Source organism: Ranitomeya imitator, chromosome 4 (assembly GCF_032444005.1).
Source record: "Ranitomeya imitator isolate aRanImi1 chromosome 4, aRanImi1.pri, whole genome shotgun sequence".
Lineage (NCBI taxonomy): Eukaryota > Metazoa > Chordata > Amphibia > Anura > Dendrobatidae > Ranitomeya > Ranitomeya imitator.
The window spans coordinates 178,710,811-178,733,969 of record NC_091285.1 but is presented as its reverse complement, the minus strand read 5'-3'; positions in this window follow the sequence as shown (position 1 = coordinate 178,733,969).

The window sequence follows — 23,159 nt, the reverse complement described above, 5'->3', positions numbered from 1 at the left end:
ACATTATATTATATGCAGTGGGTGCGGAAAGTATTCAGACCCCTTTAAATGTTTCACTCTTTGTTTCATTGCAGCTATTTGGTAAATTCGAAAAAGTTCATTTTTTTCCCATTAATGTTCACTGTGCACAACATCATGACTGAAAAAAACAGAAATGTAGTAATTTTTGCAAATTTATTAAGAAAGTGGTCATAAGTATTCAGACCCTTTGCTCAGAATTGAGCAGAAGCACCCTTCTGAGCTAGTACAGCCATGAGTCTTCTTGGGAATGATGAAACAAGTTTTTCACACCTGGATTTGGGGATCCCCTGCCATTCTGTCTTGCAGATGCTCACTTGTTCCATCAGGTTGGATGGTGAACGTTGGTGGACGACCATTTTCAGGTCTCTCCAGAGATGCTCAATTGGGTTTAAGTCAGGGCTCTGGCTGGGCCAGTCAAGAATAGTTAGAGTTATTCTGAAGCTACTCCATTGTTACTTTAGCTGTGTGCTTAGGGTCATTGTCTTGTTGGAAGGTGAACCTTCGGCCAAGTCTGAGGTCCAGAGCATTCTGGAAGAGGTTTTCATCCAGGATATTCTCTGTACTTGGCCACATTCATGTTTCCTTCAATGACAACCAGTTGTCCTGTCCCTGCAGCTGAAAAACACCCCCATAACATGATGCAGTCAGCACCACCATGTTTCACTGTTGGGATTGTATCAGGCAGGTGATGAGCAGTGCCTGGTTTTCTCCACACATACCGCTTAGAATTATCACCAAATAGATCTATCTTTATCTCATCAGACCACAGAATCTAATTTCTCATAATCTGGGAGTCTTTCATCTGTTTTAGCAAACTCTATGCGGGCTTTCATATGTCTTGCACTGAGGAGAGGCTTCCGTCGGGCCACTCTACCATAAAAGCCCGACTGGTGGAGGGCTGCAGTGATAGTTGACTTTGTGGAACTTTCTCCCAGCTCCCTACTGCATCTCTGGAGCACAGCCACAGTGATCTTGGGGTTCTTCTTTACCTCTCTCCCCAAGACTCTTCTCCCATGATTGCTCACTTTGGCTGGTCAGCCAGGTCTAGGAAGCCTTCTGTTGGTCCCAAACTTATTCCATTTAAGGATTATTGAGGCCACTGTGCTCTTAGGAACCTTGAGTACTGCAGAAATTCTGTTGTAACCTTGGCCAGATCTGTGCCTTGCCACAATTCTGTCTCTGAGCTCCTTGGCTAGTTCCTTTGACCTCATGATTCTCATTTGGTCTGACATGCACTGTGAACTGTGAGGTCTTATATAGACTGGTGTGTGCCTTTCCAAATCAAGTGCTATCAGTTTAATTAAGTACAGCTGGACACCAATGACGTAGTGAAACCATCTCAAGGATGATCACAAGGAAATGGACAGCATGTAACTTAAATATGAGTGTCTGAGCAAATGGTTTGAAAACTTATGACTAGAGTTGAGCAACTTTTACTTTTTTAGGATCGAGTCGGGTTTCGCGAAACCCGACTATCTCAAAAGTCGAGTCGAGTGAAATCGGCCGATTATCGCGAAAAGTCGGGGATTGACCGAAACACGAAACCCAATGCAAGTCAATGGGGAAGCATAGTCAGCAGTGAGTGGAGGCCAGGAAAACACCTACAGAACATCCATTCTTGGTACTGAAGCTTGTCAATCTTAATTTACCTTATGATAATAGTTAGGCATTGGACATTGGGGGTCATTTGGCTAAAGTTGTGGGGGGTATGGCTGGTTCAAGTATTTAGTGGGCCCAGGAAATGTGGACCACGTCACGGCAGTGGAGCAGGGAGAGGTAAGTATTTCAACTTTGCAAGTGCTGTGATCCTGAGCAAGCAGGGGGGCCCACTCATTCGCATTGGCACTGGCACAGGGCCCCTCAAAGTACGGGGGGGTGTTTGCACGGCGGTGGCGCCTCCCACCGGCAGCGACACTTTTGCGTACTATGAGGGGCCCTGTGCCAGTGACGTCGCCAAAGAGTATTCCCCCCCACCTGATGAAGGAACCTGCACTTTCATCTGAACCTTCCTCTTTGTCCCCGTGTAAGGTGGTATAGCGTGCGGGAAGGGGAACCTCACTTTCAGCAGGGTCAGATTCTGGCTGTGCAGCGTGCAAGAGGAATGTAGCGGTCTGGGTAAATGTACCGGCAGAGTCATCTAGCACTGGCTGGGCAATGGGCAGGATGAGGAGGAAACACAGATATAGGCCCAAATAATAAAGTGGGCTAAATGCATTTCAAAATTGGTAACAGGACTAACCAGGCGGCATTGCTTTGTTCAGTGGAGGACAACTGTAATGAGAGGCTGACACAGTGAGTAGGCCCAAATCAGTAAGTAGTCTAAATGCAGTTCAAAATTGGTAACAGTAGTAAACAGGCGGGACTGCTTTGTTCAGTGGAGAACAGCAAGGAGCGGCAGACACCGTTAGTAGGCCCCAACCAAACTAGTAGGCCAAATGCAGTGTTATATTAAAAGCTACTTAATGAGAGCCTGAAGATAGAAGCTCAGGAAAGGAAACCAGGAGAACACCTTGAAGCGGCAGAGACCGTTAGTAGGCCCCAACCAAACTAGTAGGCCAAATGCAGTGTTATATTAAAAACTACTTAATGAGAGCCTGAAGATTGAAGCTCAGGAAAGGAAAGCAGGAGAAAACCTTGGAGCGGCAGACACCGTTAGTAGGCCTCAACCAAGCTAGTAGGCCAAATGCAGTGTTATATTAAAAGCTACTTAATGAGAGCATGAAGATTGAAGCTCAGGACAGTAAACCTGGAGAACACCTTGGAGCGGCAGACACCGTTAGTAGGCCACCAACCAAACTAGTAGGCCAAATGCAGTGTTATATTAAAAACTACTTAATGAGAGCCTGAAGATTGAAGCTCAGGACAGGAAACGAGGAGAACACCTTGGAGCGGCAGACACCGTTAGTAGGCCCCAACCAAACTAGTAGGCCAAATGCAGTGTTATATTAAAAACTACTACATGAGAGCCTGAAGATTGAAGCTCAGGACAGTAAACCTGGAGAACACCTTGGAGCGGCAGACACCGTTAGTAGGCCCCAACCAAACTAGTAGGCCAAATGCAGTCTTATATTAAAAACTACTTAATGAGAGCCTGAAGATTGAAGCTCAGGACAGTAAACCTGGAGAACACCTTGGAGCGGCAGACACCGTTAGTAGGCCCCAACCAAACTAGTAGGCCAAATGCAGTGTTATATTAAAAACTACTTAATGAGAGCCTGAAGATAGAAGCTCAGGAAAGAAAACCAGGAGAAAACCTTGGAGCGGCAGACACCATTAGTAGGCCCCAACCAAACTAGTAGGCCAAATGCAGTGTTATATTAAAAACTACTTAATGAGAGCTTGAAGATTGAAGCTCAGGACAGTAAACCTGGAAAACACCTTGGAGCGGCAGACACCGTTTGTAGAACCCAACCAAACTTGTAGCCCCAATGCAGTTTTCAAATTCCGATAGGCTGAAAACCTGACAATTGCAGCTCAGCTTTTTTAAGAGGAGGACAGCTGTATTGAGTGGCGCAGATACTGGTAGTAGGCCTTACACCACAAAGTTGGCTCAATGTAGTTTAAAAAAAGGTTACAGGGGTACACAGGCAGCATTGGTGTGGCTCGGGCAGGACAATTGGCAGGAGGGACCGCAGACAGACTTAGTAGGCCTAAAATAAAACAGTAGGCTCGATGCAGATCTAAATAGGTTCCAGGGGTACACAGGCAGCATTGGCGTGGTCAGTGGAGGACAATTGGCAGGAGGGACCGCAGACAGACTTAATAGGCCTAAAATAAAAAAGTAGGCTTGATGCAGATCTAAATAGGTTCCAGGGGTACACAGGCAGCATTGGCGTGGTCAGTGGAGGACAATTGGCAGGAGGGACCGCAGACAGACTTACTAGGCCTAAAATAAAAAAGTAGGCTCGATGCAGATCTAAATAGGTTCCAGGGGTACACAGGCAGCATTGGCGTGGTCAGTGGAGGACAATTGGCAGGAGGGACCGCAGACAGACTTACTAGGCCTAAAATAAAAAAGTAGGCTCGATGCAGTTGTAAATAGGTTCCAGGGTTACACAGGCAGCATTGGTGTGGTCAGCGGAGGACAATTGGGAGGAGTGTCCGACACAGGTAGTAGTCCAAAATAATAAATAGATGTTAATGTCTGGCAAAAAAAAAAATTAACAAATAAACAGGTGGCATACCTAGGTACAGAGGTGGGCACCTCTGCTGACTTGCAGACAGTGGTATTTGGCGCGAAGTATTAACTGATGTAAATGTAGGACAGGGCCCCTGAATATTTTCATCATATATGTCAAGAAATTGGTATTGGCAGTGCCAATGAAGGATTTAACCGCATAGACTAAACAGTGGTGGAGCAGTGAGAGATAATTTTGCAAGTGGTAGAGCACTGTTAGAGCTTGGGGGGAAACACTCTCTCGTGGCTGGCGGTACTGGCCCAGGGCCCCTCATGTTACAACGGTGTGTCTGACATTGGGTGCGCACCACCACTGCCAGAGACACTTCATTGTACTATGAGGGACCCTGTGCCAGTGCCGTCACCCAAAAGTGGGCACACCCACCTCTTCAGACAAACGGCACTCTCACGGGTGCTTGCGCCAAGTGGTGACCATGGCCCCGTGGGGTAATCAGCCCATTTAGGGAGGTGTAAAAATGTTGTATGCTGGACATACAGCAGCTGCAAATGGAGAAATTGGAACAGTCAGTAAGACCAGTCCAAAAGCAAGACCTTTTTACAGGAAAGCTAGGTGTCAACCGGGAAAGGTGGGGCAAAATAATTAGAAATCCATGATTGGTTCATTTTAATGATATTTGCGGTATCGGAATTCCGATACCGAGTTCCGATATTTTTGTGATATCGGGAATCGGTATCGGGATTAAGATTAATGTGTAAAATAAAGAATAAAAATAAAAAATCTTAATCCCGATACCGATTCCCGTTATCACAAAAATATCGGAACTCGGTATCGGAATTCCGATACCGCAAATATCGGCCGATACCCGATACTTGCGGTATCGGAATGCTCAACACTAGTGGTAACTTTACTAACCACAATCCCTGATCCTATCACCGCAACTAGAAGTAGCCATGGGGTGTGCCTAACCAGACCTAGACACCTCGACACAGCCTAAGGACTAAATATCCCTAAAGATGGAAATAGAAAAACTCTCTTGCCTCAGAGTAGACCCCCAAAGGATAGGTAGCCCCCCCACAAATAATGACTGTGAGTAGGAGAGGAAAAGACACATGCAGACAGAAAACAGGGATAAGCTAAGGAGGCCACTTCTACCTAGATAGGAAAGGATAGTACAGGATAGGGTTGAGCGAAACGGGTGGTTCATTTTCAAAAGTCGCCGACTTTTGGCAAAGTCGGGTTTCATGAAACCCGATCCGACCCCTGTGCGGGGTCGGCCATGCGGTACGCGACTTTCACGCCAAAGTCGCGTTTCAATGACGCGAAAAGCGCCATTTCTCAGCCAATGAAGGTAAATGCAGAGTGTGGGCAGCGTGATGACATAGGTCCTGGTCCCCACCATCTTAGAGAAGGGCATTGCAGTGATTGGCTTGCTGTCCGCGGCGTCACAGGGGCTATAAAGGGGCGTTCCCGCCGACCGCCATGTTACTGCTGCTGATCTGAGCTTAGGGAGAGGTTGCTGCCGCTTCGTCAGAAGCAGGGATAGCGTTAGGCAGGGTCCATTAACCACCAAACCGCTTGTGCTGTAGCGATTTCCACAGCCCAACACCACCTTCGGTGTGCAGGGACAGTGGAAGCTACATTTTTTTTTTCCTCAGTGCTGTAGCTCATTGGGCTGCCCTAGAAGGCTCCCTGATAGCTGCATTGCTGCGTGTACGCCGCTGTGCAAACCAACTGCTTTTTTCAAAGCACAAATCCTCTTGTTCCTTCCTTTCTGCACAGCTATCTTGTTTGTTTGTCCACACTTTTTATTTAATTTGTGCATCAGTCCACTCCTTATTGCTGCCTGCCATACCTGGCTGAGATTACTGCAGGGAGATAGTAATAGAAGGACAGTTCCTTTTTTTTTTTTTTTTGTGGGAGATTAAGATTGGCATTTCTGCTAGAGTGCCATCCCTGTCTGTGTCATCTCTCACTCAGTGGGCCATAGAAAGCCTATTTATTTTTTTGCTTGATTTGGGTTCTAAAATCTACCTGAAAAAATCACTACATCAATCAGTGGGAGAAAAATATTGGCCTCAGGGCTTGTGTGCCACTCCTTACTCCTGTGTGTGCCATCTCTCACTCAGTGGGCCATAGAAAGCCTATTTATTTTCTTGCTTGATTTGGGTTCCAAAATCTACCTGAAAAAATCACAACATCAGTCAGTGGGAGAAAAATATTGGCCTCAGGGCTTGTGTGCCACTCCTGACTCCTGTGTGCGTCCTCTCTCACTCAGTGGGCCCTACAAAGCCTATTTTTTTTTTATTTGTTTTCTAAATTCTCCCTGAAACAATCATTTTATTTTATTTGGTTTCTAAATTATTCCTGAAAAAAATCATTTTTTTTGTATTTTTTTTTCTAAAGTCTCCCTGAAAATAAAAAAAAAATCAAATCAGTGGGAGAGTAATATTGCCCTTTCTGCTTGTGTGCCAGTCTTGACTCATGGGTGTGCCATCTCTCTCTCTCCAATTGTGGGCCATAGAAAGCCTATTTATTTTTTTGCTTGATTTGGGTTCCAAAATCTACCTGAAAAAATCACTAAATCAATCAGTGGGAGATAAATATTGGCCTCTGGGCTTGTGTGCCACTCCTGACTCCTGTGTGCGTCCTCTCTCACTCAGTGGGCCCTACAAAGCCTATTTTTTTTTTATTTGTTTTCTAAATTCTCCCTGAAACAATCATTTTATTTTATTTGGTTTCTAAATTATTCCTGAAAAAAATCATTTTTTTTGTATTTTTTTTTCTAAAGTCTCCCTGAAAATAAAAAAAAAATCAAATCAGTGGGAGAGTAATATTGCCCTTTCTGCTTGTGTGCCAGTCTTGACTCATGGGTGTGCCATCTCTCTCTCTCCAATTGTGGGCCATAGAAAGCCTATTTATTTTTTTGCTTGATTTGGGTTCCAAAATCTACCTGAAAAAATCACTAAATCAATCAGTGGGAGATAAATATTGGCCTCTGGGCTTGTGTGCCACTCCTGACTCCTGTGTGCGTCCTCTCTCACTCAGTGGGCCCTACAAAGCCTATTTTTTTTTTATTTGTTTTCTAAATTCTCCCTGAAACAATCATTTTATTTTATTTTGTTTCTAAATTCTTCCTGAAAAATTCATTTTTTTGTATTTTTTTTTCTAAAGTCTCCCTGAAAAAAAAAAAAAAATCAAATCAGTGGGAGATTAATATTGCCCTTTCTGCTTGTGTGCCAGTCTTGACTCCTGGGTGTGCCATCTCTCTCTCTCTCTCTCCAATTGTGGGCCATAGAAAGCCTATTTATTTTTTTGCTTGATTTGGGTTCCAAAATCTACCTGAAAAAATCACTAAATCAATCAGTGGGAGATAAATATTGGCCTCTGGGCTTGTGTGCCACTCCTGACTCCTGTGTGTGCCATCTCTCACTCAGTGGGCCATAGAAAGCCTATTAATTTTTTTGCTTGATTTGGGTTCTAAATTCTACCTGAAAAAATCAATAAATCAATCAGTGGGAGATTAATATTGGCCTTTGGGCTTGTGTGCCAGTCCTAAGCGTGCCATCTCTCTCTCTCTCAGATAGTGGGCCGTAGAAAGCCTATTTATTATTTTTTTTATTGGGTTTATAAATTTTCCCTGGAAAAAAAAAAAAAGTGGGAGATTAATATTGGCCTCTGGGCTTGTGTGCCAGTCCTGAGCGTGCCATCTCTCTCACAAATAGTGGGCCATAGAAAGCCTATTAATTTTTTTGCTTGATTTGGGTTCTAAATTCTACCTGAAAAAATCAATAAATCAATCAGTGGGAGATTAATATTGGCCTTTGGGCTTGTGTGCCAGTCCTAAGCGTGCCATCTCTCTCTCTCAGATAGTGGGCCATAGAAAGCCTATTTATTATTTTTTTTATTGGGTTTATAAATTTTCCCTGGAAAAAAAAAAAAAAGTGGGAGATTAATATTGGCCTCTGGGCTTGTGTGCCAGTCCTGAGCGTGCCATCTCTCTCACAAATAGTGGGCCATAGAAAGCCTATTTATTTTTTTGGTTGATTTGGGTTCTAAATTCTACCTGAAAAAATCAATAAATCAATCAGTGGGAGATAAATATTGGCCTCTGGGCTTGTGTGCCACTCCTGACTCCTGTGTGCGTCCTCTCTCACTCAGTGGGCCCTACAAAGCCTATTTTTTTTTATTTGTTTTCTAAATTCTCCCTGAAACTATCATTTTATTTTATTTTGTTTCTAAATTATTCCTGAAAAAATCATTTTTTTTTGTATTTTTTTTTCTAAAGTCTCCCTGAAAAAAAAAAAAAAAATCAAATCAGTGGGAGATTAATATTGCCCTTTCTGCTTGTGTGCCAGTCTTGACTCCTGGGTGTGCCATCTCTCTCTCTCTCCAATTGTGGGCCATAGAAAGCCTATTTATTTTTTTGCTTGATTTGGGTTCCAAAATCTACCTGAAAAAATCACTAAATCAATCAGTGGGAGATAAATATTGGCCTCTGGGCTTGTGTGCCACTCCTGACTCCTGTGTGCGTCCTCTCTCACTCAGTGGGCCCTACAAAGCCTATTTTTTTTTTTTATTTGTTTTCTAAATTCTCCCTGAAACAATCATTTTATTTTATTTTGTTTCTAAATTCTTCCTGAAAAATTCATTTTTTTGTATTTTTTTTTTCTAAAGTCTCCCTGAAAAAAAAAAAAAATCAAATCAGTGGGAGATTAATATTGCCCTTTCTGCTTGTGTGCCAGTCTTGACTCCTGGGTGTGCCATCTCTCTCTCTCTCCAATTGTGGGCCATAGAAAGCCTATTTATTTTTTTGCTTGATTTGGGTTCCAAAATCTACCTGAAAAAATCACTAAATCAATCAGTGGGAGATAAATATTGGCCTCTGGGCTTGTGTGCCACTCCTGACTCCTGTGTGCGTCCTCTCTCACTCAGTGGGCCCTACAAAGCCTATTTTTTTTATTTGTTTTCTAAATTCTCCCTGAAACTATCATTTTATTTTATTTTGTTTCTAAATTATTCCTGAAAAAAATCATTTTTTTTGTATTTTTTTTTCTAAAGTCTCCCTGAAAAAAAAAAAAAAAAATCAAATCAGTGGGAGATTAATATTGCCCTTTCTGCTTGTGTGCCAGTCTTGACTCCTGGGTGTGCCATCTCTCTCTCTCTCCAATTGTGGGCCATAGAAAGCCTATTTATTTTTTTGCTTGATTTGGGTTCCAAAATCTACCTGAAAAAATCACTAAATCAATCAGTGGGAGATAAATATTGGCCTCTGGGCTTGTGTGCCACTCCTGACTCCTGTGTGCGTCCTCTCTCACTCAGTGGGCCCTACAAAGCCTATTTTTTTTTTTTATTTGTTTTCTAAATTCTCCCTGAAACTATCATTTTATTTTATTTTGTTTCTAAATTATTCCTGAAAAAAATCATTTTTTTTGTATTTTTTTTTCTAAAGTCTCCCTGAAAAAAAAAAAAAAAAATCAAATCAGTGGGAGATTAATATTGCCCTTTCTGCTTGTGTGCCAGTCTTGACTCCTGGGTGTGCCATCTCTCTCTCTCTCCAATTGTGGGCCATAGAAAGCCTATTTATTTTTTTGCTTGATTTGGGTTCCAAAATCTACCTGAAAAAATCACTAAATCAATCAGTGGGAGATAAATATTGGCCTCTGGGCTTGTGTGCCACTCCTGACTCCTGTGTGTGCCATCTCTCACTCAATGGGCCATAGAAAGCCTATTAATTTTTTTGCTTGATTTGGGTTCTAAATTCTACCTGAAAAAATCAATAAATCAATCAGTGGGAGATTAATATTGGCCTTTGGGCTTGTGTGCCAGTCCTAAGCGTGCCATCTCTCTCTCTCTCAGATAGTGGGCCATAGAAAGCCTATTTATTATTTTTTTTATTGGGTTTATAAATTTTCCCTGGAAAAAAAAAAAAAGTGGGAGATTAATATTGGCCTCTGGGCTTGTGTGCCAGTCCTGAGCGTGCCATCTCTCTCACAAATTGTGGGCCATAGAAAGCCTATTAATTTTTTTGCTTGATTTGGGTTCTAAATTCTACCTGAAAAAATCAATAAATCAATCAGTGGGAGATTAATATTGGCCTTTGGGCTTGTGTGCCAGTCCTAAGCGTGCCATCTCTCTCTCTCAGATAGTGGGCCATAGAAAGCCTATTTATTATTTTTTTTATTGGGTTTATAAATTTTCCCTGGAAAAAAAAAAAAAAAGTGGGAGATTAATATTGGCCTCTGGGCTTGTGTGCCAGTCCTGAGCGTGCCATCTCTCTCACAAATAGTGGGCCATAGAAAGCCTATTTATTTTTTTGGTTGATTTGGGTTCTAAATTCTACCTGAAAAAATCAATAAATCAATCAGTGGGAGATAAATATTGGCCTCTGGGCTTGTGTGCCACTCCTGACTCCTGTGTGCGTCCTCTCTCACTCAGTGGGCCCTACAAAGCCTATTTTTTTTTTATTTGTTTTCTAAATTCTCCCTGAAACAATCATTTTATTTTATTTTGTTTCTAAATTCTTCCTGAAAAATTCATTTTTTTGTATTTTATTTTTCTAAAGTCTCCCTGAAAAAAAAAAAAAAATCAAATCAGTGGAGATTAATATTGCCCTTTCTGCTTGTGTGCCAGTCTTGACTCCTGGGTGTGCCATCTCTCTCTCTCTCCAATTGTGGGCCATAGAAAGCCTATTTATTTTTTTGCTTGATTTGGGTTCCAAAATCTACCTGAAAAAATCACTAAATCAATCAGTGGGAGATAAATATTGGCCTCTGGGCTTGTGTGCCACTCCTGACTCCTGTGTGCGTCCTCTCTCACTCAGTGGGCCCTACAAAGCCTATTTTTTTTTTATTTGTTTTCTAAATTCTCCCTGAAACAATCATTTTATTTTATTTTGTTTCTAAATTCTTCCTGAAAAATTCATTTTTTTGTATTTTTTTTTTCTAAAGTCTCCCTGAAAAAAAAAAAAATCAAACCAGTGGGAGATTAATATTGCCCTTTCTGCTTGTGTGCCAGTCTTGACTCCTGGGTGTGCCATCTCTCTCTCTCTCCAATTGTGGGCCATAGAAAGCCTATTTATTTTTTTGCTTGATTTGGGTTCCAAAATCTACCTGAAAAAATCAATAAATCAATCAGTGGGAGATAAATATTGGCCTCTGGGCTTGTGTGCCACTCCTGACTCCTGTGTGCGTCCTCTCTCACTCAGTGGGCCCTACAAAGCCTATTTTTTTTTTATTTGTTTTCTAAATTCTCCCTGAAACAATCATTTTATTTTATTTTGTTTCTAAATTATTCCTGAAAAAATCATTTTTTTTGTATTTTTTTTTTCTAAAGTCTACCTGAAAAAAAAAAAAAAAATCAAATCAGTGGGAGATTAATATTGCCCTTTCTGCTTGTGTGCCAGTCTTGACTCCTGGGTGTGCCATCTCTCTCTCTCTCCAATTGTGGGCCATAGAAAGCCTATTTATTTTTTTGCTTGATTTGGGTTCCAAAATCTACCTGAAAAAATCACTAAATCAATCAGTGGGAGATAAATATTGGCCTCTGGGTTTGTGTGCCACTCCTGACTCCTGTGTGCATCCTCTCTCACTCAGTGGGCCCTACAAAGCCTATTTTTTTTTTTATTTGTTTTCTAAATTCTCCCTGAAACAATCATTTTATTTTATTTTGTTTCTAAATTCTTCCTGAAAAATTCATTTTTTTGTATTTTTTTTTTCTAAAGTCTCCCTGAAAAAAAAAAAAAATCAAATCAGTGGGAGATTAATATTGCCCTTTCTGCTTGTGTGCCAGTCTTGACTCCTGGGTGTGCCATCTCTCTCTCTCTCTCTCTCCAATTGTGGGCCATAGAAAGCCTATTTATTTTTTTGCTTGATTTGGGTTCCAAAATCTACCTGAAAAAATCACTAAATCAATCAGTGGGAGATAAATATTGGCCTCTGGGCTTGTGTGCCACTCCTGACTCCTGTGTGCGTCCTCTCTCACTCAGTGGGCCCTACAAAGCCTATTTTTTTTAAATTTGTTTTCTAAATTCTCCCTGAAACAATCATTTTATTTTATTTTGTTTCTAAATTATTCCTGAAAAAATCATTTTTTTGTATTTTTTTTTTCTAAAGTCTCCCTGAAAAAAAAAAAAAAATCAAATCAGTGGGAGATTAATATTGCCCTTTCTGCTTGTGTGCCAGTCTTGACTCCTGGGTGTGCCATCTCTCTCTCTCCAATTGTGGGCCATAGAAAGCCTATTTATTTTTTTGCTTGATTTGGGTTCCAAAATCTACCTGAAAAAATCACTAAATCAATCAGTGGGAGATAAATATTGGCCTCTGGGCTTGTGTGCCACTCCTGACTCCTGTGTGCGTCCTCTCTCACTCAGTGGGCCATAGAAAGCCTATTTTTTTTTATTTGTTTTCTAAATTCTCCCTGAAACAATCATTTCATTTTATTTGGTTTGTAAATTCTTCCTGAAAAATTCATTTTTTTGTATTTTTTTTTTCTAAAGTCTCCCTGAAAAAAAAAAAAATCAAATCAGTGGGAGATTAATATTGCCCTTTCTGCTTGTGTGCCAGTCTTGACTCCTGGGTGTGCCATCTCTCTCTCTCCAATTGTGGGCCATAGAAAGCCTATTTATTTTTTTGCTTGATTTGGGTTCCAAAATCTACCTGAAAAAATCACTAAATCAATCAGTGGGAGATAAATATTGGCCTCTGGGCTTGTGTGCCACTCCTGACTCCTGTGTGCGTCATCTCTCACTCAGTGGGCCCTAGAAAGCCTATTTTTTGTTTTATTTGTTTTCTAAATTCTCCCTGAAAAAATCATTTTATTTTATTTGGTTTCTAAATTATTCCTGAAAAAATTATTTTTTTTTTACTTTTTTTTTCTAAAGTCTCCCTGAAAAAAAAAAAAAAAAATCAAATCAGTGGGAGATTAATATTGCCCTTTTTGCTTGTGTGCCAGTCTTGACTTTTGGGTGTGCCATCTCTCTCTCTCCAATTGTGGGCCATAGAAAGCCTATTAATTTTTTTGCTTGATTTGGGTTCCAAAATCTACCTGAAAAAATCACTAAATCAATCAGTGGGAGATAAATATTGGCCTCTGGGCTTGTGTGCCACTCCTGACTCCTGTGTGCGTCCTCTCTCACTCAGTGGGCCATAGAAAGCCTATTTTTTTTTATTTGTTTTCTAAATTCTCCCTGAAACAATCATTTCATTTTATTTGGTTTATAAATTCTTCCTTAAAAAATCATTTTTTTTTATTATTTTTTTTTTCTAAAGTCTCCCTTTTAAAAAAAAACAAACAAATCAGTGGGAGATTAATATTTACATTTGCGCTTCAGTGACAGTCCTGCGTGTGTGGCATCTCTCTCATTTGTTGCCACCGACAACAGAGTGTGTAACATTGTGCCTGATTTTCGTTGTGGTCTCACCCACCTGTAATGGGGTAGCTAAATCATACTGAAGTTATAGCTCACCGTGTAAGTTGTGTGACAGCAACAAATACCGTTAGTTTGGTAACGTTTTTAAAACAATGAGGAAGTCTGGTGGAAGAGGTCGTGGCCGGGGGCGTTCATTGTCAGCTGGTAATGAGGGTAGTGGTAGTGGTGGAGCATCAGGTGGTCGTGGGAAAAAAAATATTGCACCTAAGTCTGGAGCTGTGGAGCCAGGTTCGTCGTCTAGCAACACAAGGCCTTGAACGCTCCCTTTTCTGTCAGTAGGAAAACCGCTTTTAAATCCGGAGCAGCAAGAGCAAGTTTTGGCTTATCTTGCTGACTCAGCCTCTAGCTCTTTTGCCTCCTCTCGTGAAACTGGTAAAAGTAAAAGCAGCGCGTCGTTAGTGGATGTTCACGGTCAGGGACAAGTCGCTTCCTTGTCCTCTTCAGCAAAAACAACAACAGAGAAGAATGCAGCAGGCGACACAACGGGTTACTCCATGGAGCTCTTTACACATACCGTCCCTGGCTTAGAAAGTGAAGCAGTTAACAGTCCATGCCCATTACAAGTTGAATCTGACATGGAGTGCACTGATGCACAGCCACAGCCAGACTACTATGATGGTCCTTTGACTCAGACCACAACATTGCCCTCGCAGGGTGCTGATCAAGAATCAGACCCTGATGAGACTATGTTGCCCCATCACGAACGCTATACCACCGACCGACACGGTGACACAGACGAAGTTGCACACGAGCTACAAGAAGAGGTAATAGATGACCCAGTTCTTGACCCCGATTGGCAGCCATTGGGGGAACAGGGTGCAGGCGGCAGCAGTTCTGAAGCGGAGGAGGAGGGGCCGCAGCAGGCATCAACATCGCAACAGGTTCCATCTGCCGGGCCCGTATCTTGTCCAAAACGCGTGGCAAAGTCAAAACCTGTTGGAGGACAGCGTGGCCATCCGGTTAAAGCTCAGTCTGCAATGCCTGAAAAGGTATCCGATGCTAGAAAGAGTGCAGTCTGGCATTTTTTTAAACAACATCCAATTGATCAGCGCAAAGTCATCTGTCAAAAATGTTCAACTACCTTAAGCAGAGGGCAGAATCTGAAAAGTCTCAATACAAGTTGCATGCATAGACATTTAACCACCATGCATTTGCAAGCTTGGACTAACTACCAAACGTCCCTTAAGGTTGTAGCACCCTCGGCCAATGAAGCTAGTCATCAACGCAAGATCCCTTCCGGCAGTGTAGGGCCACCATTTTCTGCACCACCTGCAGTATCTGTGCAGGTTTCTTTGCCAGGCCAAAGCAGTCAGGGTCAGGGAATCACCAGTTTCGTAGTAGGAAACACTGCATCTAGGGCACCGGCGGCAACAATACCATCTCCCACCGTCTCTCAGTCTGCCATGTCCACCGGCACCCCCGCTAGTTCCACGATCTCCAGCTCTCCAGTCCAGCTCACCCTACATGAGACTATGGTTAGAAAAAGGAAGTACTTAGCCTCGCATCCGCGTACACAGGGTTTGAACGCCCACATAGCTAGACTAATCTCGTTAGAGATGATGCCCTACCGGTTAGTTGAAAGCGAAGCTTTCAAAGCCCTGATGGACTACGCTGTACCACGCTACGAGCTACCCAGTCGACACTTTTTTTCCAGAAAAGCCATCCCAGACCTCCACCAGCATGTTAAAGAGCGCATCGTCCATGCACTCAGGCAATCTGTGAGCACAAAGGTGCACCTGACAACAGATGCATGGACCAGTAGGCATGGCCAGGGACGTTACGTGTCCATCACGGCACACTGGGTAAATGTGGTGGATGCAGGGTCCACAGGGGACAGCAAGTTTGGGACAGTTCTGCCTAGCCCACGGTCTAGGAAACAGTTGGCTGTAGCCGTTCGCACCCCCTCCTCCTTCTCCTCGTCCTCCTGCAGAAGCGAGACCTCGTCCACAGACCGCAGTCGCACAACCACTCCATCCGCAGCTGCCACTGTTGCACACCAGGTCTCCCATTATGGGGCAGCTACTGGCAAACGTCAGCAGGCTGTATTGGCTATGAAGTGTTTGGGCGACAACAGACACACCGCTGAAGTTCTGTCCGAGTTCTTGCAGAAAGAAACGCAGTCGTGGCTGGGCACTGTAGATCTTGAGGCAGGCAAGGTAGTGAGTGATAACGGAAGGAATTTCATGGCTGCCATCTCCCTTTCCCAACTGAAACACATTCCTTGCCTGGCTCACACCTTAAACCTGGTGGTGCAGTGCTTCCTGAAAAGTTATCCGGGGTTATCCGACCTGCTCCTCAAAGTGCGTGGACTTAGCTCACATATCCGCCGTTCGCCCGTACACTACAGCCGTATGCAGACCTATCAGCGTTCTTTGAACCTTCCCCAGCATCGCCTAATCATAGACGTTGCAACAAGGTGGAACTCAACACTGCACATGCTTCAGAGACTGTGTGAACTGAGGCGGGCTGTTATGTTTTTGTGGGAGGATACACATACACGGGCAGGCAGTAGGATGGCAGACATGGAGTTGTCAGGTGTGCAGTGGTCGAAGATTCAAGACATGTGTCAAGTCCTTCAGTGTTTTGAGGAATGCACACGGCTGGTTAGTGCAGACAACGCCATAATAAGCATGAGCATCCCCCTAATGCGTCTGCTGATGCAAAGTTTGACGCACATAAAGGATCAGGCGTCTGCAGCTGAGGAAGAGGAAAGCCTTGATGACAGTCAGCCATTGTCTGGCCAGGGCAGTGTACAGGACGAGGTAGCGGGCGAACAGGAGGAGGAGGACGAGGAGGATGATGGGGATGATTATATTTTTAATGAGGAAGCTTTTCCGGGGCCAGTGGAAATTGTTGGCGCGGCAAGGCCGGGTTCTGGTTTTTGGAGGGACACAAGTGACGTGGATTTGCCTGAAACTGCCCCTCAACCAAGCACAACCACAGATTTGAGAACTGGAACTTTGGGCCACATGGCGGATTATGCCTTACGTATCCTCAAAAGGGACACACGCATAACAAAAATGATGAACGATGACGATTACTGGTTGGCCTGCCTCCTTGATCCTCGCTATAAAGGCAAATTGCAAAATATAATGCCACATGAGAACTTGGAACTAATATTAGCAACCAAACAATCAACTCTTGTTGACCGTTTGCTTCTGGCATTCCCTGCACACAGCGCCCGTGATCGTTCTAACACGAGCTGCAGGGGCCAGCAGACCAGAGGTGTTAGAGGGGCAGAAATCAGAATTGGCGTTGGCCAGAGGGGTTTTCTGACCAGGTTGTGGAGTGATTTTGCTATGACCGCAGACAGGACAGGTACTGCAGCATCAATTCAAAGTGACAGGAGACAACATTTGTCCAGTATGGTTACTAACTATTTTTCATCCCTTATCGACGTTCTCCCTCAACCGTCATTCCCATTTGATTACTGGGCATCAAAATTAGACACCTGGCCAGAATTGGCAGAATATGCATTGCAGGAGCTTGCTTGCCCGGCAGCTAGTGTCCTATCAGAAAGAGTATTCAGTGCTGCAGGTTCAATACTAACAGAAAAAAGGACTCGTCTGGCTACCCAAAATGTAGATGATCTAACCTTCATTAAAATGAACCACAACTGGATTTCAAAATCTTTTGCCCCACCTTGCCCGGCTGACACCTAGCTTTCCTATGTAAAGGTCTTGCCTGTGGACTATTCTGAACGACTTTTCCAATCTCGTAATTTGCAGCACCTGATTGTCCAGCATCCGACATGTTAACACCTCCCTAAATGGCCAAAGTCCCCACACGGGGCCGTGGTATCGCCACTTGGCGCCAGCACCCGTGAGAGTACTGTTTGTCTGAGGAGGTGGGTGTGCCCGCTTTTGGTCGACGGCACTGCCACTAGGTCCCTCATAGTACAATAAAGTGTCTGGCGGTGGTGGTGCGCACCCAACATCAGACACACCGTTGTAATATGAGGGGCCCTGGGCCTGTACCGCCGGCCACAAGACAGTCCCCCCCCCCCAGCTCAAACAGTGCTCTACCACTTGCAAAATTTTCTCTCACAGCTCCACCAATGTTTAGTCTATGCGCTGACATCCTTCAATGCCTGGCACTGTAAATACCATTGTATTGACATTTTTCTTATGTTAGGCCTTCGAAGCCTGTCTGCGGTCACTCCTTCCACTAGGCCTCCACTGACCTGTCTACTGCTGCCCGTGTTCCCCTGGAACCAATTTTAAATTGCCTACAGCCCAATTTTTGTTATGTTACGCCTTCGAAGCCTGTCTGCGGCCCGTTCTTTCCACTACTACTACACTGACCAGGCCACTGCTGCCCGTGTTCCCCTGGAACCAATTTTAAATTGCCTACAGCCAGCCCAATTTATTATGTTAGGCCTTCGAAGCCTGTCTGCGGTCCCTCCTTCCACTAGGCCTCCACTGACCTGTCTACTGCTGCCCGTGTTCCCCTGGAACCAATTTTAAATTGCCTACAGCCCAATTTTTGTTATGTTAGGCCTTCTAAGCCTGTCTGCGGCCCGTTCTTTCCACTACTACTATACTGACCTGGCTACTGCCGCCCGTGTTCCCCTGGAACCAATTTTAAATTGCCTACAGCCAGCCCAATTTATTATGTTAGGGCTTCGAAGCCTGTCTGCGGTCCCTCCTTCCACTAGGCCTCCACTGACCTGTCTACTGCTGCCCGTGTTCCCCTGGAACCAATTTTAAATTGCCTACAGCCCAATTTTTGTTATGTTAGGCCTTCGAAGCCTGTCTGCGGCCCGTTCTTTCCACTACTACTACACTGACCAGGCCACTGCTGCCCGTGTTCCCCTGGAACCAATTTAAAATTGTCGACAACAAGCCCAATTTATTATGTTAGGGCTTCGAAGCCTGTCTGCGGTCCCTCCTTCCACTAGGCCTCCACTGACCTGTCTACTGCTGCCCGTGTTCCCCTGGAACCAATTTTAAATTGCCTACAGCCCAATTTTTGTTATGTTAGGCCTTCGAAGCCTGTCTGCGGCCCGTTCTTTCCACTACTACTACACTGACCTGGCTACTGCCGCCCGTGTTCCCCTGGAACCAATTTAAAATTGCCGACAGCAAGCCCAATTTATTATGTTAGGCCTTCGAAGCCTGTCTGCGGTCCCTCCTTCCACTAGGCCTCCACTGACCTGTCAACTGCTGTCCGTGTTCCCCTGGAACCAATTGTAAATTGCCTACATCCCAATTTTTGTTATGTTAGGCCTTCGAAGCCTGTCTGCGGCCCGTTCTTTCCACTACTACTACACAGACCAGGCCACTGCTGCCCGTGTTCCCCTGGAACCAATTTTAAATTGCCTACAGCCAGCCCAATTTATTATGTTAGGCCTTCGAAGCCTGTCTGCGGTCCCTCCTTCCACTAGGCCTCCACTGACCTGTCTACTGCTGCCCGTGTACCCCTTGAACCAACATCAGAAAATATAAAAATAAGTATTTTGCTTATAAAAAAGAAAATACTGGAGAGATATCAAATGCAGACATTTTAACATTAAAAACAAACACATACAACAAAAATCTGGTACAGTACTAAAAATGGCCACCAGCTACAATAACTTTCTCCTGCAAGTAGTTAACTGAAAGTTTTTTTCAATTTAAAACACAGATATGACATCCACCGAGTGTTGTCCTGTCGCGTCTTCTTTATATTATTGCCAAGAAGATGCAAAACAATGAAAATAATAAAATCATTATTTACCAAAAAAATAGAGTAAGTCAAAACCACATTGCAAATAAACATTCATTACAAATAAACAAGCAGGGCGCGTCCGAGGGTGAGTATATACCTAATAAGAATATAATCACCCTCGGACGCGCCCTGCTTCTTTCCGACAGCCTTCCTTCCTAAGAATCAGCCCTTCCATGGTGTAGAGAGAGGGTGTGTTACACTCCAAGGTGTTCCCCAGGTTGCCTTTCCTGAGCTTCGATCTTCATGCTCTCGTTTAGTAGTTGTCGGAAAGTAGGCTGCATTAGGCCTACAAATTGGGTATGGGGTGGAGAGAGATGGTGTGTTACACTCCAAGGTGTTCCCCAGGTTTCCTTGCCATTGCTTCGGTCTTCCGACTCTCGTTTAGTAGTTGTAGAAAACTACACTGCATTAGGCCTACAAAATGGGTATCGGGTGGAGAGAGATTGTGTGTTACACTCCAAGGTGTTCCCCAGGTTTCCTTGCCATTGCTTCGGTCTTCCGACTCTCGTTTAGTAGTTGTAGAAAACTACACTGCATTAGGCCTACTAAATGGGTATCGGGTGGAGAGAGATGGTGTGTTACACTCCAAGGTGTTCTCCAGGTTGCCTTTCCAGAGCTTCGATCTTAATGCTCTCGATTAGTAGTTGTTGGAAACTACACTGCATTAGGCCTCCAAATTGGCTATGGGGTGGAGAGAGATGGTGTGTTACACTCCAAGGTGTTCTCCAGGTTTCCTCGCCATTGCTTCGATCTTCCGACTCTCGTTTAGTAGTTGTAGAAAACTACACTGCATTAGGCCTACAAAATGGGTATCGGGTGGAGAGAGATGGTGTGTTACACTCCAAGGTGTTCCCCAGGTTTCCTTGCCATTGCTTCGGTCTTCCGACTCTCGTTTAGTAGTTGTAGAAAACTACACTGCATTAGGCCTACAAAATGGGTATGGGGTGGAGAGAGATGGTGTGTTCCACTCCAAGGTGTTCTCCAGGTTGCCTTTCCTGAGCTTCTATCTTCAGGCTCTCGTTAAATTGTGGTTAAATGGAACAACTGCATTTGGCGTACTAGTTGGTTTGGGGCCTACTAACAGTGTCTGCCGCTCCTTGCTGTTCTCCTGGTTTCCTGTCCTGAAATTCCGTTTTCAGGCGCTCGTTAAGTAGTTGTTAATGTTAGACTGCATTTGGCCTACTAGTTGGGTTGGGGCCTACTATCGGTGTCTGCCACTCCATGCTGTTCTCCTCCACTGAACAAAGCTGTGCCGCCTGTTTACTACGGTTGCCAATTTTGAACTGCATTTCGACTACTTACTGATTTGGGCCTACTCTCTGTGTCAGCCTCTCATTCCAGTTGTCCTTCACTGCAATGCCCCCTGGTTATTCCTGTGTTACCAATTTTGAACTGCATTTAGCCAACTTTATTCTTTGGGCCTATATCTGTGTTAACTCCTCATCCTGCCCATTGCCCAGCCAGTGATAGATGAGTCTGCTGGTACATTGACCCATAACGCAACATTCCCCGTGCACGCTACACAACAACATTGTGACCCTGCTGAAAGTCAGGTTGCTCTTCCCGCATACCATACCACCTTACACGGGGACAAAGAGGAAGGTGCAGATGAAAGTGCAGGTTCCTTCATCAGGTGGGGGGAGGAATACTAGTTGGCGACGTCACTGGCACAGGGCCTCTCATAGTACGCAAAAGTGTTGCTGCCGGTGGGAGGCGCCCCCGCCGTGCAAACACACCGCTGTACTTTGAGGGGCCCTGTGCCAGTGCCAATGCCAACGAGTGGGCCCCCCCTGCTTGCTCAGGTTCACAGCACTTGCAAAGTTGAAATACTTACCTCTCCCTGCTCCACTGCCGTGACGTGGTCCAGATTTCCTGGGCCCACTAATTACTTGAACCAGCCCTACCCACCACAACTTTAGCCAAATGACCCCCAATTTCAAATGCCTTCCAATTATTATAAGGTAAATTACGCTTGACAAGCTTCATTAAGAAGAATGGATGGTTTTGACATTAAAATGGGCACTCTAGGTGTTTTCCTGGCCCCCACTCACTGCCGACTATGCTGCCCCATTGACTTGCATTGGGTTTCGTGTTTCGGTCGATCCCGACTTTACGTCATAATCGGCCGATTTCACTCGACCCGACTTTTGAGATAGTCGGGTTTCGCGAAACCCGGCTCGACTCTAAAAAGGTCAAGGTCGCTCAACTCTAGTACAGGATACTATGCGGTCAGCATAAAACACTACAAAATATCCACAGCAGAAAAATACAAAAACTCCACCACCTAACTAAAGATGTGGAGAGTATATCTGCGACTCCAGCGAGTCCAACTAGACTGAGCAAAACATCAGGCACAGTCTAGCAGGAACAAAATAGAAACAAGATAAGCACAGAAAATAAACACACAGCAGTGTGTCTAAAAAAATGAAGAAAACACTTATCTTAGCTGAATAGGCAGCAAACAGGAGGGGCCAGGCAGAGGACCAACACTTCCAAAGGAACATTGACTACTGGCAAGGACTAATGAGTCCTGCACAGCTAAATACCCCAGTCCAAATTGCAATTAGCAGAAACACCTGTCCAAGACTGCTGCTCAGGAATAACTGCATTACCATCAACAACCACCGGAGGGAGCCCAAGAGCAGAATTCACAACAGTACCCCCCCCTTGAGGAGGGGTCACCGAACCCTCACCAGAGCCCCTAGGCCGGTCAGGACGAGCAAGATGAAAGGCACGAACCAAATCAGCGGCATGGACATCAGAGGCCGAAACCCAAGAATTATCCTCCTGGCCATAACCCTTCCATTTGACAAGGTACTGAAGCTTCCGCCTCGAAAAACGAGAATCCAAAATCTTCTCAACCACATATTTCAACTCCCCATCAACCAACACAGGGGCCGGAGGATCAACAGAGGGAACAACGGGCTCCACATATTTCCGCAACAAAGATCTATAGAAGACATTATGGATAGCAAAAGAGGCCGGAAGCGCCAGACGAAAAGACACCGGATTAATAATCTCAGAAATCCTATAAGGACCAATAAACTGAGGCTTAAACTTAGGAGAAGAAACCTTCATAGAAACATGACGGGAAGTGTTGTGAATTCTGTTGTCAAGCTCCCTCCTGTGGTCATGAATGGTACTTCGGCTGGTTCTGTCCATGGGCTTCCTCTGGTGGTTGTGAGTGGGGCTGCGGCTTCTGAGTTTCCTTCCACAGGTGACGAGGTTAATTCGTTAGCTGGCTGCTCTATTTAACTCCACTTAGATCATTGCTCCATGCCACCTGTCAATGTTCCAGTATTGGTCTAGTTCGCTCCTGGATCGTTCTTGTGACCTGTCTTCGCAGCAGAAGCTAAGTTCCTGCTTGCTTTTCTCTTGTTTGCTATTTTTCTGTCCAGCTTGCTATTTTGATATTTGTCTTGCTTGCTGGAAGCTCTGGGACGCAGAGGGAGCGCCTCCGCACCGTGAGTCGGTGCAGAGGGTCTTTTTGCGCCCTCTGCATGGTCTTTTTGTAGTTTTTGTGCTGACCGCAAAGTTACCTTTCCTATCCTCTGTCTGTTCAGTAAGTCGGGCCTCACTTTGCTAAATCTATTTCATCTCTGTGTTTGTAATTTTCATCTCTACTCACAGTCATTATATGTGGGGGGCTGCCTTTTCCTTTGGGGAATTTCTCTGAGGCAAGGTAGGCTTTATTTTTCTATCTTTAGGGCTAGCTAGTTCCTTAGGCTGTGACGAGTTGCATAGGGAGCGTTAGAAGCAATCCACGGCTATTTCTAGTATGTGTGATAGGATTAGGGATTGCGGTCAGCAGAGTTCCCACATCTCAGAGCTTGTTCTGTATTATTAGTAACTATCAGGTCATT